This window comes from Leptonychotes weddellii, chromosome 10, assembly GCF_054177405.1.
Source record: "Leptonychotes weddellii isolate Sample4059 chromosome 10, ASM5417740v2, whole genome shotgun sequence".
Lineage (NCBI taxonomy): Eukaryota > Metazoa > Chordata > Mammalia > Carnivora > Phocidae > Leptonychotes > Leptonychotes weddellii.
In genome coordinates, this window is record NC_138378.1 from 5,018,416 (window position 1) to 5,027,611 (window position 9,196).

Sequence of the window (9,196 nt, forward strand, 5' to 3'; positions counted from 1 at the left end):
TCATTTCTAACCTGAGATGGCCCTTCTGCCTCCCAGGGCTGACTTCAGGAACTACAGAGGAAGCCAGCCCATGTTCTCAGTCTGCAACATGCAGAGTGAGAACAGGTTTGCCGTGAAATACTGTTCCCAAAACACTCACCCAGAAAAGACTGCAGCGCCCGGCAAAGTATGGGGGCAAAAAGAACTAATTGCATAGTTACCACAAAAACAATCCAACACACTTATTTCGCAGCGAGAAAATGGATCCACTTTGTGGCACAGTTAACTCAATTGGAAATAATGATAGCCCCTCTGGAACTGAACACCACCCTCCCCTTGTGCTCACTGATAACTATGCAAATTCTTCCCCTTGCCTGTAATGTGGGGGCTCAGAACGAAAATGCCTTTTCTGGTCCGTGCTGGGAATAATTCCTGAAACTCAGTAAATCTTAACACACTCTCAGCTCCTCTCCCAAGGGGGGGGAGGATTCATACCACGGAGACTCAATGACACAGTCCCCGGGGTGGGGGGTCCAGCCAGCGCATCTCATCAGGGGCTGGGGGGGGGGGTTCTAACTTAGCTGTGGAGCCTTGAAATCTTTCCAAGTTGAATTATATAGAAATTGAGGCCCCCCAGGACTGCTGTTCTCATATCCTGGAACAGAAGCAAAGCCTGTCTCACATGCAGAAAACCCTGTTTGTGTGAACAAGGACCAGAGTCTGGTGGGAAAAGATGCCTGCCCGTAAGCCCCCTTCCCCAAACTGGCCTGCATCGCTCTGAAGAGATAACCAAGTAAACTAAGTGGTAAAGGGGAAAAGAAACATTCATTTTTGTGTTTTGGATATTTAAAGAAAAAGTGTGATTGTTGTGGAGGCATGAGAAATCTGCGATGGGTGCACGGAGTCACCAGCCCACAGGGGCGGGGACAATTCCTCTTGTCAGGAAGTTGGTGTCTGAGGCAGGAGCCTGGGAGGCAGTGGGTGGGGGGCCCTCCGTGCGCAGTAGACTCTGTGATCCTTTCATTTCCAATCAGGTTGACTTCTGTCCTGCAGTTCTTCTGCTGAAAGCGGGTGAGATTATGCCCATTTTCGTTTCCTGGCTTGAGCAAGGAAGCTGTGAGGTAAGAGCCCTCTTTCTGAACCCTTCTCTGCCTTGTCCAGAGCTGGCGTGGGCCGGGACCGGCAGGGTCTAGGGCCTGGTCATGTCTCAGGGTCTGGCCTCAGCTGCCCAGCCCCGTGGGCTCACTCTGAAGGCAACAGGGCCAACCGTTCCAGGCTGGAGAGCGGTCGCAGGGAGGGGCTTTCAGACGCCGACTCCCATACAGAGGCCGATCAACCTCACGTAGCAATTGATTCTATCTGGCCATTAAGGTCATCAGAAACAGGGACTGGCTCCACACTTCGATCTAGCAGATAGGGCCCATGGTGTCCTTGGGGAGGCAGTGAAATGTAGCCAACGGCATGCACGCCCCAGGCAAACACTTGCATTCGTCTCTTGACCACGTGGCCCTCGTCAACTCACACCCTCTCTTTGCTTCCTCGGTTCCCTCTGCTGTTAGCCGAGGACAATTACAGTACTTGCTTCGTGGGGCAGTCATGAGGATCAGATCTGGTAACTGGACAACAGCGTTGGCAGCATTGAGCCAACACTCATAAATGCCCGAAGGAACAAAGCACCATCTTTATGGGCGCAGATTCTTTTACTGGCTTAACGATTGAATTCTCTGGGGTGCTAGGCACGGGAAGGAGGGGACAAGAAAGCAAAGGCAAAGTCCCCGAACTTCTAGGAGTCTGGGTTCTCCCTTCCTTCAACATCTTCCACACCTCAAGCCACGCCTGGCACGTAGTAGGTGCTCAGCCAATGTCCGGGGGACAAGTCCTACACACACGGGAGACACCAATCACTAAGCACCAAGTGCACTGTGCCGACAGTAAATATACCCAATAAATGTACCCGCTCCCTAATAAATCCCTAACCATAGAATGATGGCAGTATCACATCTGGTTTCTGTTTAACTTTTTCCACACGCTTTCCTGGCTCCTCGTCTTCTCTCTCATTTCCTTGACTCAGATTTATGTTATTATGCGTGCGGAAGAGCCGGCTCCTTTCTCACTCCCGATGCTGCAGCTCCCCCACTCATCAGCTCCCCAGAGCACGTACTGCTTGGACTCACTCGAAGCCACCCTGAGCAGGCGTTTGTCTGAGCTGCGTCGTTTACTTTTCTGGAAGTCCCACGGCGCTTTCTCATAACTGCGAGCATCAAGAGCCGGGAGACGGACGCGCCTTCGATGAAGTAGGTGCACTGCATAGAGCCTAAGCCGTTTTAAAAAGCCCTGAGTTACGGCCGAACAGGCTCCTATTAGCAGAACGCGGGAGCTCATTGTGAATAGTGGTAAACACTTCTGGTGGGAGACGGGTCTTGACAGCGCTGATGAATGGCTAGAATCATTCTCCACCTGCCCGACTCACTCCAACCTCAAGCTGCTGAAAATACCCTTTTCCACTTGCCCTTTGCTAAGTGCTGAGGCACGAACAAAAGTCCATTCCCGAGCTGGGTACCTAATTTTTATTAATAATATCTTCACTCTATCAGTCATTGTTAACTAACGGGAACATTTGAAGAAATTAATTTAAGCCTGGCGAGAGGAAACATGGCAGCTCATTACAAGTCCCCTCCCCAATGAATTCTGCAGCACTCGCTGCATCACAAATATGCACAGTGACTCAGGCTGGCCCAACTTGACTTCCTCCCACAGAGGACACTTTCTCCTTCAGAGAGCTGCTTCCTCTACTAGGGGCTGTGCTAAAGCTGCTTAATTAAGGTTTAACCTTAATCAACCTGCTAATAATACAGGTTTCTGGATACCCCACCCCATCCCCCAGAAGTCTCGCAGTGGCCGCGGCCCCTGGGGATGTGGGTGCCGAGAAGGTGGTTTCGGGGCGGGCGGGGGGAGGGACGGAAAGGGGGGATGAGTTCTGTGGGCGGGGCTCAGCTGCCCCGTCTCAAGAATTCACTTGACACCGAGGTGGACCTTTTGCAATTTGGCCTCTACATTCTTGCCCAAGGGTGGAGAGCAAAGGAACAGGAAGATAGGGATGCAGGAAAGGCTAACTTCCAGGCACCAGAGCAGGCTCTTATATCCCACGTGCCCCGGGTACCCTTCCCAGAAACCCGCTTCTCCAACCCAGACTGAACATTGCCAACTGAAAAGCCCAATGTTTGTCTCCCCGGACCTGTAGCATCTTGGGTACAAGACAGCTGACCATACAGCAGCCCTCTGGAGGATCATGTTTGATGCAGAAAACAAAGGTGGAAGGAAAATGATTACATTTCCTTACTATCTACAGCCCATTGACAAGTCCTTGAAACAGGCAGAGTGACATTCCCCTAGGGACTCACCTGCCTCCTTGTGGATACTTTGCTAAGGGCAAAAGGCAATCTTAAGCCAACCCCCAGGATCCTGTAAGTCTACTTTAACATATAAAAACTCCTTTGGAAATTTCCTTTATCTTTACCCCCCAAGATACATGTTGGCAGTCACCCCCCAAGCATATGGCCCACCGATAGACATCTGAAGGGTCTCAGGACTGAGTTTTTACTTAACAATAATAAATGACCTTTCCTAACAATAGCCAGCCCCCTCAGGATCCTAGAAACCTTGTTTCCAAAATACCTGGGAGGCTTACACTATCCCTAACCCCCCTCCCCGCTTGAAAGTATATACCGGGCCACTCCTCATGACCCAAGTGCGGCTCTTTCTGCCCACAGGTCCCGTCCCCGTGCTTTAATAAAACCACCTTTTTGCACCAAAGGCGTCTCAAGAATTCTTTCTTGGCCGTCGGCTTCGAACCCTAATGTCTTCCCTACATCAATGTTTATTTCTATGCAGCCAACTCCAACCTCAGGATGAAAGTTCAAAGAGCTGCAGAAGCATTCTAAGCATTGAGCATTTAAAAAAAAAAAAAATCGTGAGGCGCCACAAGCCAGCGAGACTGGATTTTCAGTGAACTGCCCTGTGGTGGTAAATGAAAAATTCAGGCGCCTTGGGTCGAAACACATTCTTAAAATATGTGTGTTTGGTGATTTATATCAAGTACTTCTGCGTTTAGACATTCCTGCATACATTTTGGAATGTGTGAAACCCATTTGAGCAGTCTTAAGGCTTTGTTTTTTTCTTTCAGGTGAAAATCCCAGGTGTCCTTTATGTTCAAATGAGTCTTCATGGTTTCCTCTTGCAGAGAGACGGCGATGAAATAATTGCGTTCAGTAGGCAACCACATATAAAGTAGCTCATGTGAATTATTAATGATAAATTCTTTGGGGAAAAAAAAACTTCTTGGACTTTCTTTGTTGTACTTTTAACAATTGAATGCGATGCTCATCAGATGTCTTCTTGCGAGCTGTCACATTATTTAAATGAAGGCATGTCTGACAGTTCCAGAGGAGCGTGCTCGGTAAGTACCCAAAAAGGGAAGGGTCTCCCTGCCTTGATGGGCACCTCTTAGGCTTTTCAAAATAAAGGTTTTGAGCGCTTTAATTTTGGAGCGACTTGCCATAGTTCAACGCAGAGTTAAAAGATTCTCAGATACTTTGCAGAACAGCGAAGAAGTTTCGTGCTTTGCTACAAACAGAATACTCCGCAAGTGACATTTGAAAGGCACCGATGGAAGGTAATGCCTGCTCAAAATATACTTAGAAACGCTTCGCTCCTCATTGTTCTTTACGTATCTCATTATTCCAGATATTGTCATGTCAAAGAAAAGTTGACTGTGATGTATGTTGTTACTCTGAAAAAGATAGCCCAAGGCCAGAGGTGAAACCTAACAGGGGAAGGGAGATCTGAACATACTCTCCGGGAGCACCGAGATTTCATGACCTCTGGCTGCAGGCATTTCCACAAAAAGGCACTTACTTGTTGCAGGCTGGCCCACCACTGCCCCATCGTACCTCCTGCCGTGCCTGGGACGCTTATCGCTACATATCTGAGCGCAATCTGGGAGGCCAGCCGCTGCGCTAACTGATCTGAGAGGTGACAGGGGCGTGGGGAGGCGGTCGAGCAACCAGAAGAATCCTGAATATTTCAGTCCATTGTTTTAGTGACATGTTCCGGCAGCTCATCCCGCCGTCGGTATCAGATTGTGGTAGGTGGGTCCCATCAGTCCTTGGAAGCTCCAAGGGTCATCCCTTCAAAGTCAGCTTCTCTTCTGGGAATGAAACTTGGTCCCAGCCTTGAGCCACCTTTGTTCCGACCGCAGAGCCTTTGTTCCTGCTCTCATTTCTGCCCGGATCCCTCCGCGTGGTTTGTGCGGGGCTGGGCCTTCTTCTCGGTCAGGGCTCGGCACTTCCTGGCCCCCACCAACACACTGTCCCCTAACTGTGTTTCCTTCCTGGTGCTCATAACGATGTGACATCTGTGTCTTCATTTGTCTACCTGTTACATTGCGTTACATCGCAGAATCCCTGACATGCAAGCTTGTTCTGAGCGCATCTCTTTGAAAACACAGCGCCGGGGTGCCTGGGTGGCTCAGTCGTTAAGCGTCTGCCTTCGGCTCAGGTCATGATCCCAGGGTCCTGGGATCGAGCCCCACGTCGGGCTCCCTGCTCCGCGGGGAGCCTGCTTCTCCCTCTGCCACTCCCCCTGCTTGTGTTCCCTCTCTTGCTGTGTCTCTCTCTCTCTCAAATAAATAAATAAAATCTTAAAAAAAAAAAAAAGAAAAAAAAACGCAGCGCCATGCCATGAGTCACCTCGGGCATGAAAGCGTGAAGCCAAAGCACACTTTATATTAGTGATTCATTTGTGTTTTTGAAATTAAACAATAATTTCCCTTATGCTCTGTTCTTTTATATAACCGTGCCCATGGTAAAAACTCTTTATGAGTCAGGAAGTGGGGGGGGGGGGTCTTAAGTTCACCTTTTATCATAAGACGATCAGTCACCACTCACCAGATGTCAGCTGAACACCCCAAACACACACTGTGTTAATGGGGCCTTTTTCTGGTCATTAGTAATTTATTCATTTATTCATTAAAACTTTCAGGGTAATTTACTAGCTGAAAAGAGAGATGACAGCAGAAGTATAAGCGTGTTACAGAAAGTCTACTGAATAAGACCTGATATTTGAAAATATTTTTAAGTTTTTCAATAGTGAAAGTATAAAAATTAGGGTAGGGGAAGAAAACGAAGGTTTGGTGGTAAATGATAATATGAGAATATATAAGAAATGCAGTTACTTCATCATTTGCAGTAAAATGGTTATGATAATAGCATGGTATTATAAAAATAATAGGGTTATTATAAAATCATAGGGAATTTATCTTACCTTTTTTGCATTAAGATACAATAAAATTACACCCAGAAAACAAATTATCCCTTCTATTATTCTCATGAAGCTTTAGCTCTGCCTGAGCAGTCCACTGGAAACTTCCTTCGTTCTGTTGTGTGTTTCCTTTAGAGGGGACCTGCCACCGAATTGCCCAGAGGTCCTGCTTGGGGGCAGAGAGACAGACTGGCGAGGGGTCTGAGCTGGGTCCGACCCCGGGAAGCTCACAGGCCCACTCTCTGAGTGTGCTGGCCAAGAAGCTGGCAATAATTTTGGAGTCAGCATTCCTTTCTTCATTTGGTCATGACCTTTGAGAACTGCAGAGAACCTTCTAGAAGGAGATTGAGTCCCTCTTCAATCGGCAGAGCCATTGTGGCTGATGATGGCTGCGTGACTCGGTGTGGGCTCGAGGCACATTGATGGAGGAGCCCCCATCTCTCCTGACCCCCACTCTCGCCAGGACATGAGAGCTGAACTGCTCTGTGAACCTGAGGCTCATCTGAAGCTCACCAGGTCTTTACCAGATCCACCAGGTTGGCTGGGCACCGTCAGTGTTTGAGCGTAGCAGGGTTCCTTATGCAATTTGTTCCCATGACGCACTGAGGCACCCTCTTTGCAAGGCATTATTTTGACCAAGAGCCTGATGAAGCCACTGCCAATGAAGAGAGGCAAAAGGCAACCAAATGCCAAAGAAGATCAAGTGTTCAGAGCGGCCCCACCCATTTCCCTTTTAGTGACATGACCAATGGAATCAAGGTCGTCCAAGTCTAGGGGATCCGTGAAAAACCCTCCCTTTGTCTGGGAACCACCCTCTGGCCCTCATAGGGAAAGGCAGCTTTAACCACTTGGTCTGTGGCTACAGAAGGATGCCCAGGGAGGGAGAGGTCAGGGAAGCGAGAAGCACAGAGTCCCTGTTGTGTGAGCAAGCAAGTTGCCTCAGTGTCCTCCTCTGAAGTAGAGGGATAAGAACAGTACCTGCTACCTAGGGCCATGGTGGGAGACCACCCGCGGCAGCCAGTGCTGGATGTACAGAGGCCCTCCATCATGGTAGCCGTCTTGACCTTTATCTGTTCTTCTCTTTCCCAGTGGAGAAGCAAGGAGATCCAGCAAAACCTCAGGCATCACCCTGGTCCTGCACTTCACGGACACCCGCAAACTTTGGCAAGTCCTGACTGTCCCCGGGGCCGAGTCAGAGAGGGCAACCCATAGGACCCCACTGCACCACTCTCCCCCAGGAGTGCCAATCTCAGACTCTCTGATCATGTTTCCAAGTGAAAGTACACTTATAATTTGTCTGGCTTCTTCATTTCTCCTAAGACAGAGTGACAGCCTCCTCTGTTCTCCCGCTCTGTGTTGGCTTTTAGCCTTTCTCCCTCTGGTTTTCCATCTCGCCTGCTCTTCTCTGTTGCTCAGCCCCCGCTGTATTCAATTGTCACTTCAGTATTAGCCCACTGTCTGCCTGGCAACCCGCTATTATGCACTTATTTTATTACTTGGTTTCCTACCCTGATCTTGTGATTCATTTCTAACCTTTACTGACTGTAACGTAACTCCTTTGCTGTTCTTTCTTTCCCCCTCACCAGCCCCCTCAACCTTTAACTTTCAGATGACAGCGTCAGTGAAGGCCTGGAAAAAGTCTTATCTGCATCTCCCAGCTGACAGTCTTGTTTTTCACTGAGCAATCAGTTTAATCAAATGAAGTGCTGTACTTAATGCTTTCAAGTCCTTTTGAATAAGATAGGAAGAGATAAACAGGAATCGAGAAGGAAAATAAGGTGATCAGTTGGTCCCACAGGCACATATTGGACCCAAGACAAAAGTCAAGACACTTCTTGCGTTTAGCCTGAACTTGCTCGATGGTGCATCCAGAAGGTCACGCAAGTGTAGGTCAACGGTTACCAACCCCATGATCCGTGCGTGTGGTTTCTTTTTTTTTTTTAAAGATTTTTTAATTTATTTATTTGAGAGAGAGAGAATGAGAGAGAGCAAGCACATGAGAGGGGGGAGGGTCAGAGGGAGAAGCAGACTCCCTGCCGAGCTGGGAGCCCGATGCGGGACTCGATCCAGGGACTCCAGGATCATACCTGAGCCGAAGGCAGTCGCCTAACCAACTGAGCCACCCAGGCACCCCCGTGCGTGTGGTTTCTAACTATTTTTAGAATCGTATGCTACAGTTTAAGAAGAAAAAGGAATCTTATTGTTTTATGGATGCCCCATTCAAAGGACACCTAAAATATAAACCATCACAGTTACACAAGGCAGTGGGTTCTCTTCCGGTGGGTACCAGCAACAAGGTGGCAGGTCGGATTTTCTGGGGGGGGGCGGATGCTAAGGAAGAAAGAGGACAGCAAGAGATCCTTGGAAGTCGACAGGTAGTAAGGGCTGGAAAGGAGCACGTGAATCATCTTCCCCAACTCCCCGATATTCAGACGAGGAAACAGGTCCCGGGAGGTTGAGAAACTTGTGTGAAGACTGGAGCCAGGCAAGTCTCCTGGCTCCAAAACCCAGACTCTTCCCAGCCACTCAGCACCTGGAAGCAGAAATTCTATTGATTTTCTTTCATTCCTGTCTCACGTTTCTGTGATCATAACGTCCTACGACACTCACCTGCTTTGCTTTCTCATTTATTTGTCCGTGAGTTGCCTCTCTCCTCTCCCCCCCCCAACTCTGTGTGTAACAGCTTTGTTGAGATATAATTCACACACCCTGAAATTCATTAAAAGTATACAATTCGGTGGTTTTTACTATATTCATAGAGTTGTGCCACGGTTACCCCGATCGCTTTTAGAACATTGTATCCCCCAAGAAGGAACGTTTTCCCCATTAGCAGTCACTCACCAGTCCCACCTGCCAGGTCCCTGGCAACCACCAATCCACTTTCCGTCTCTATGGATTT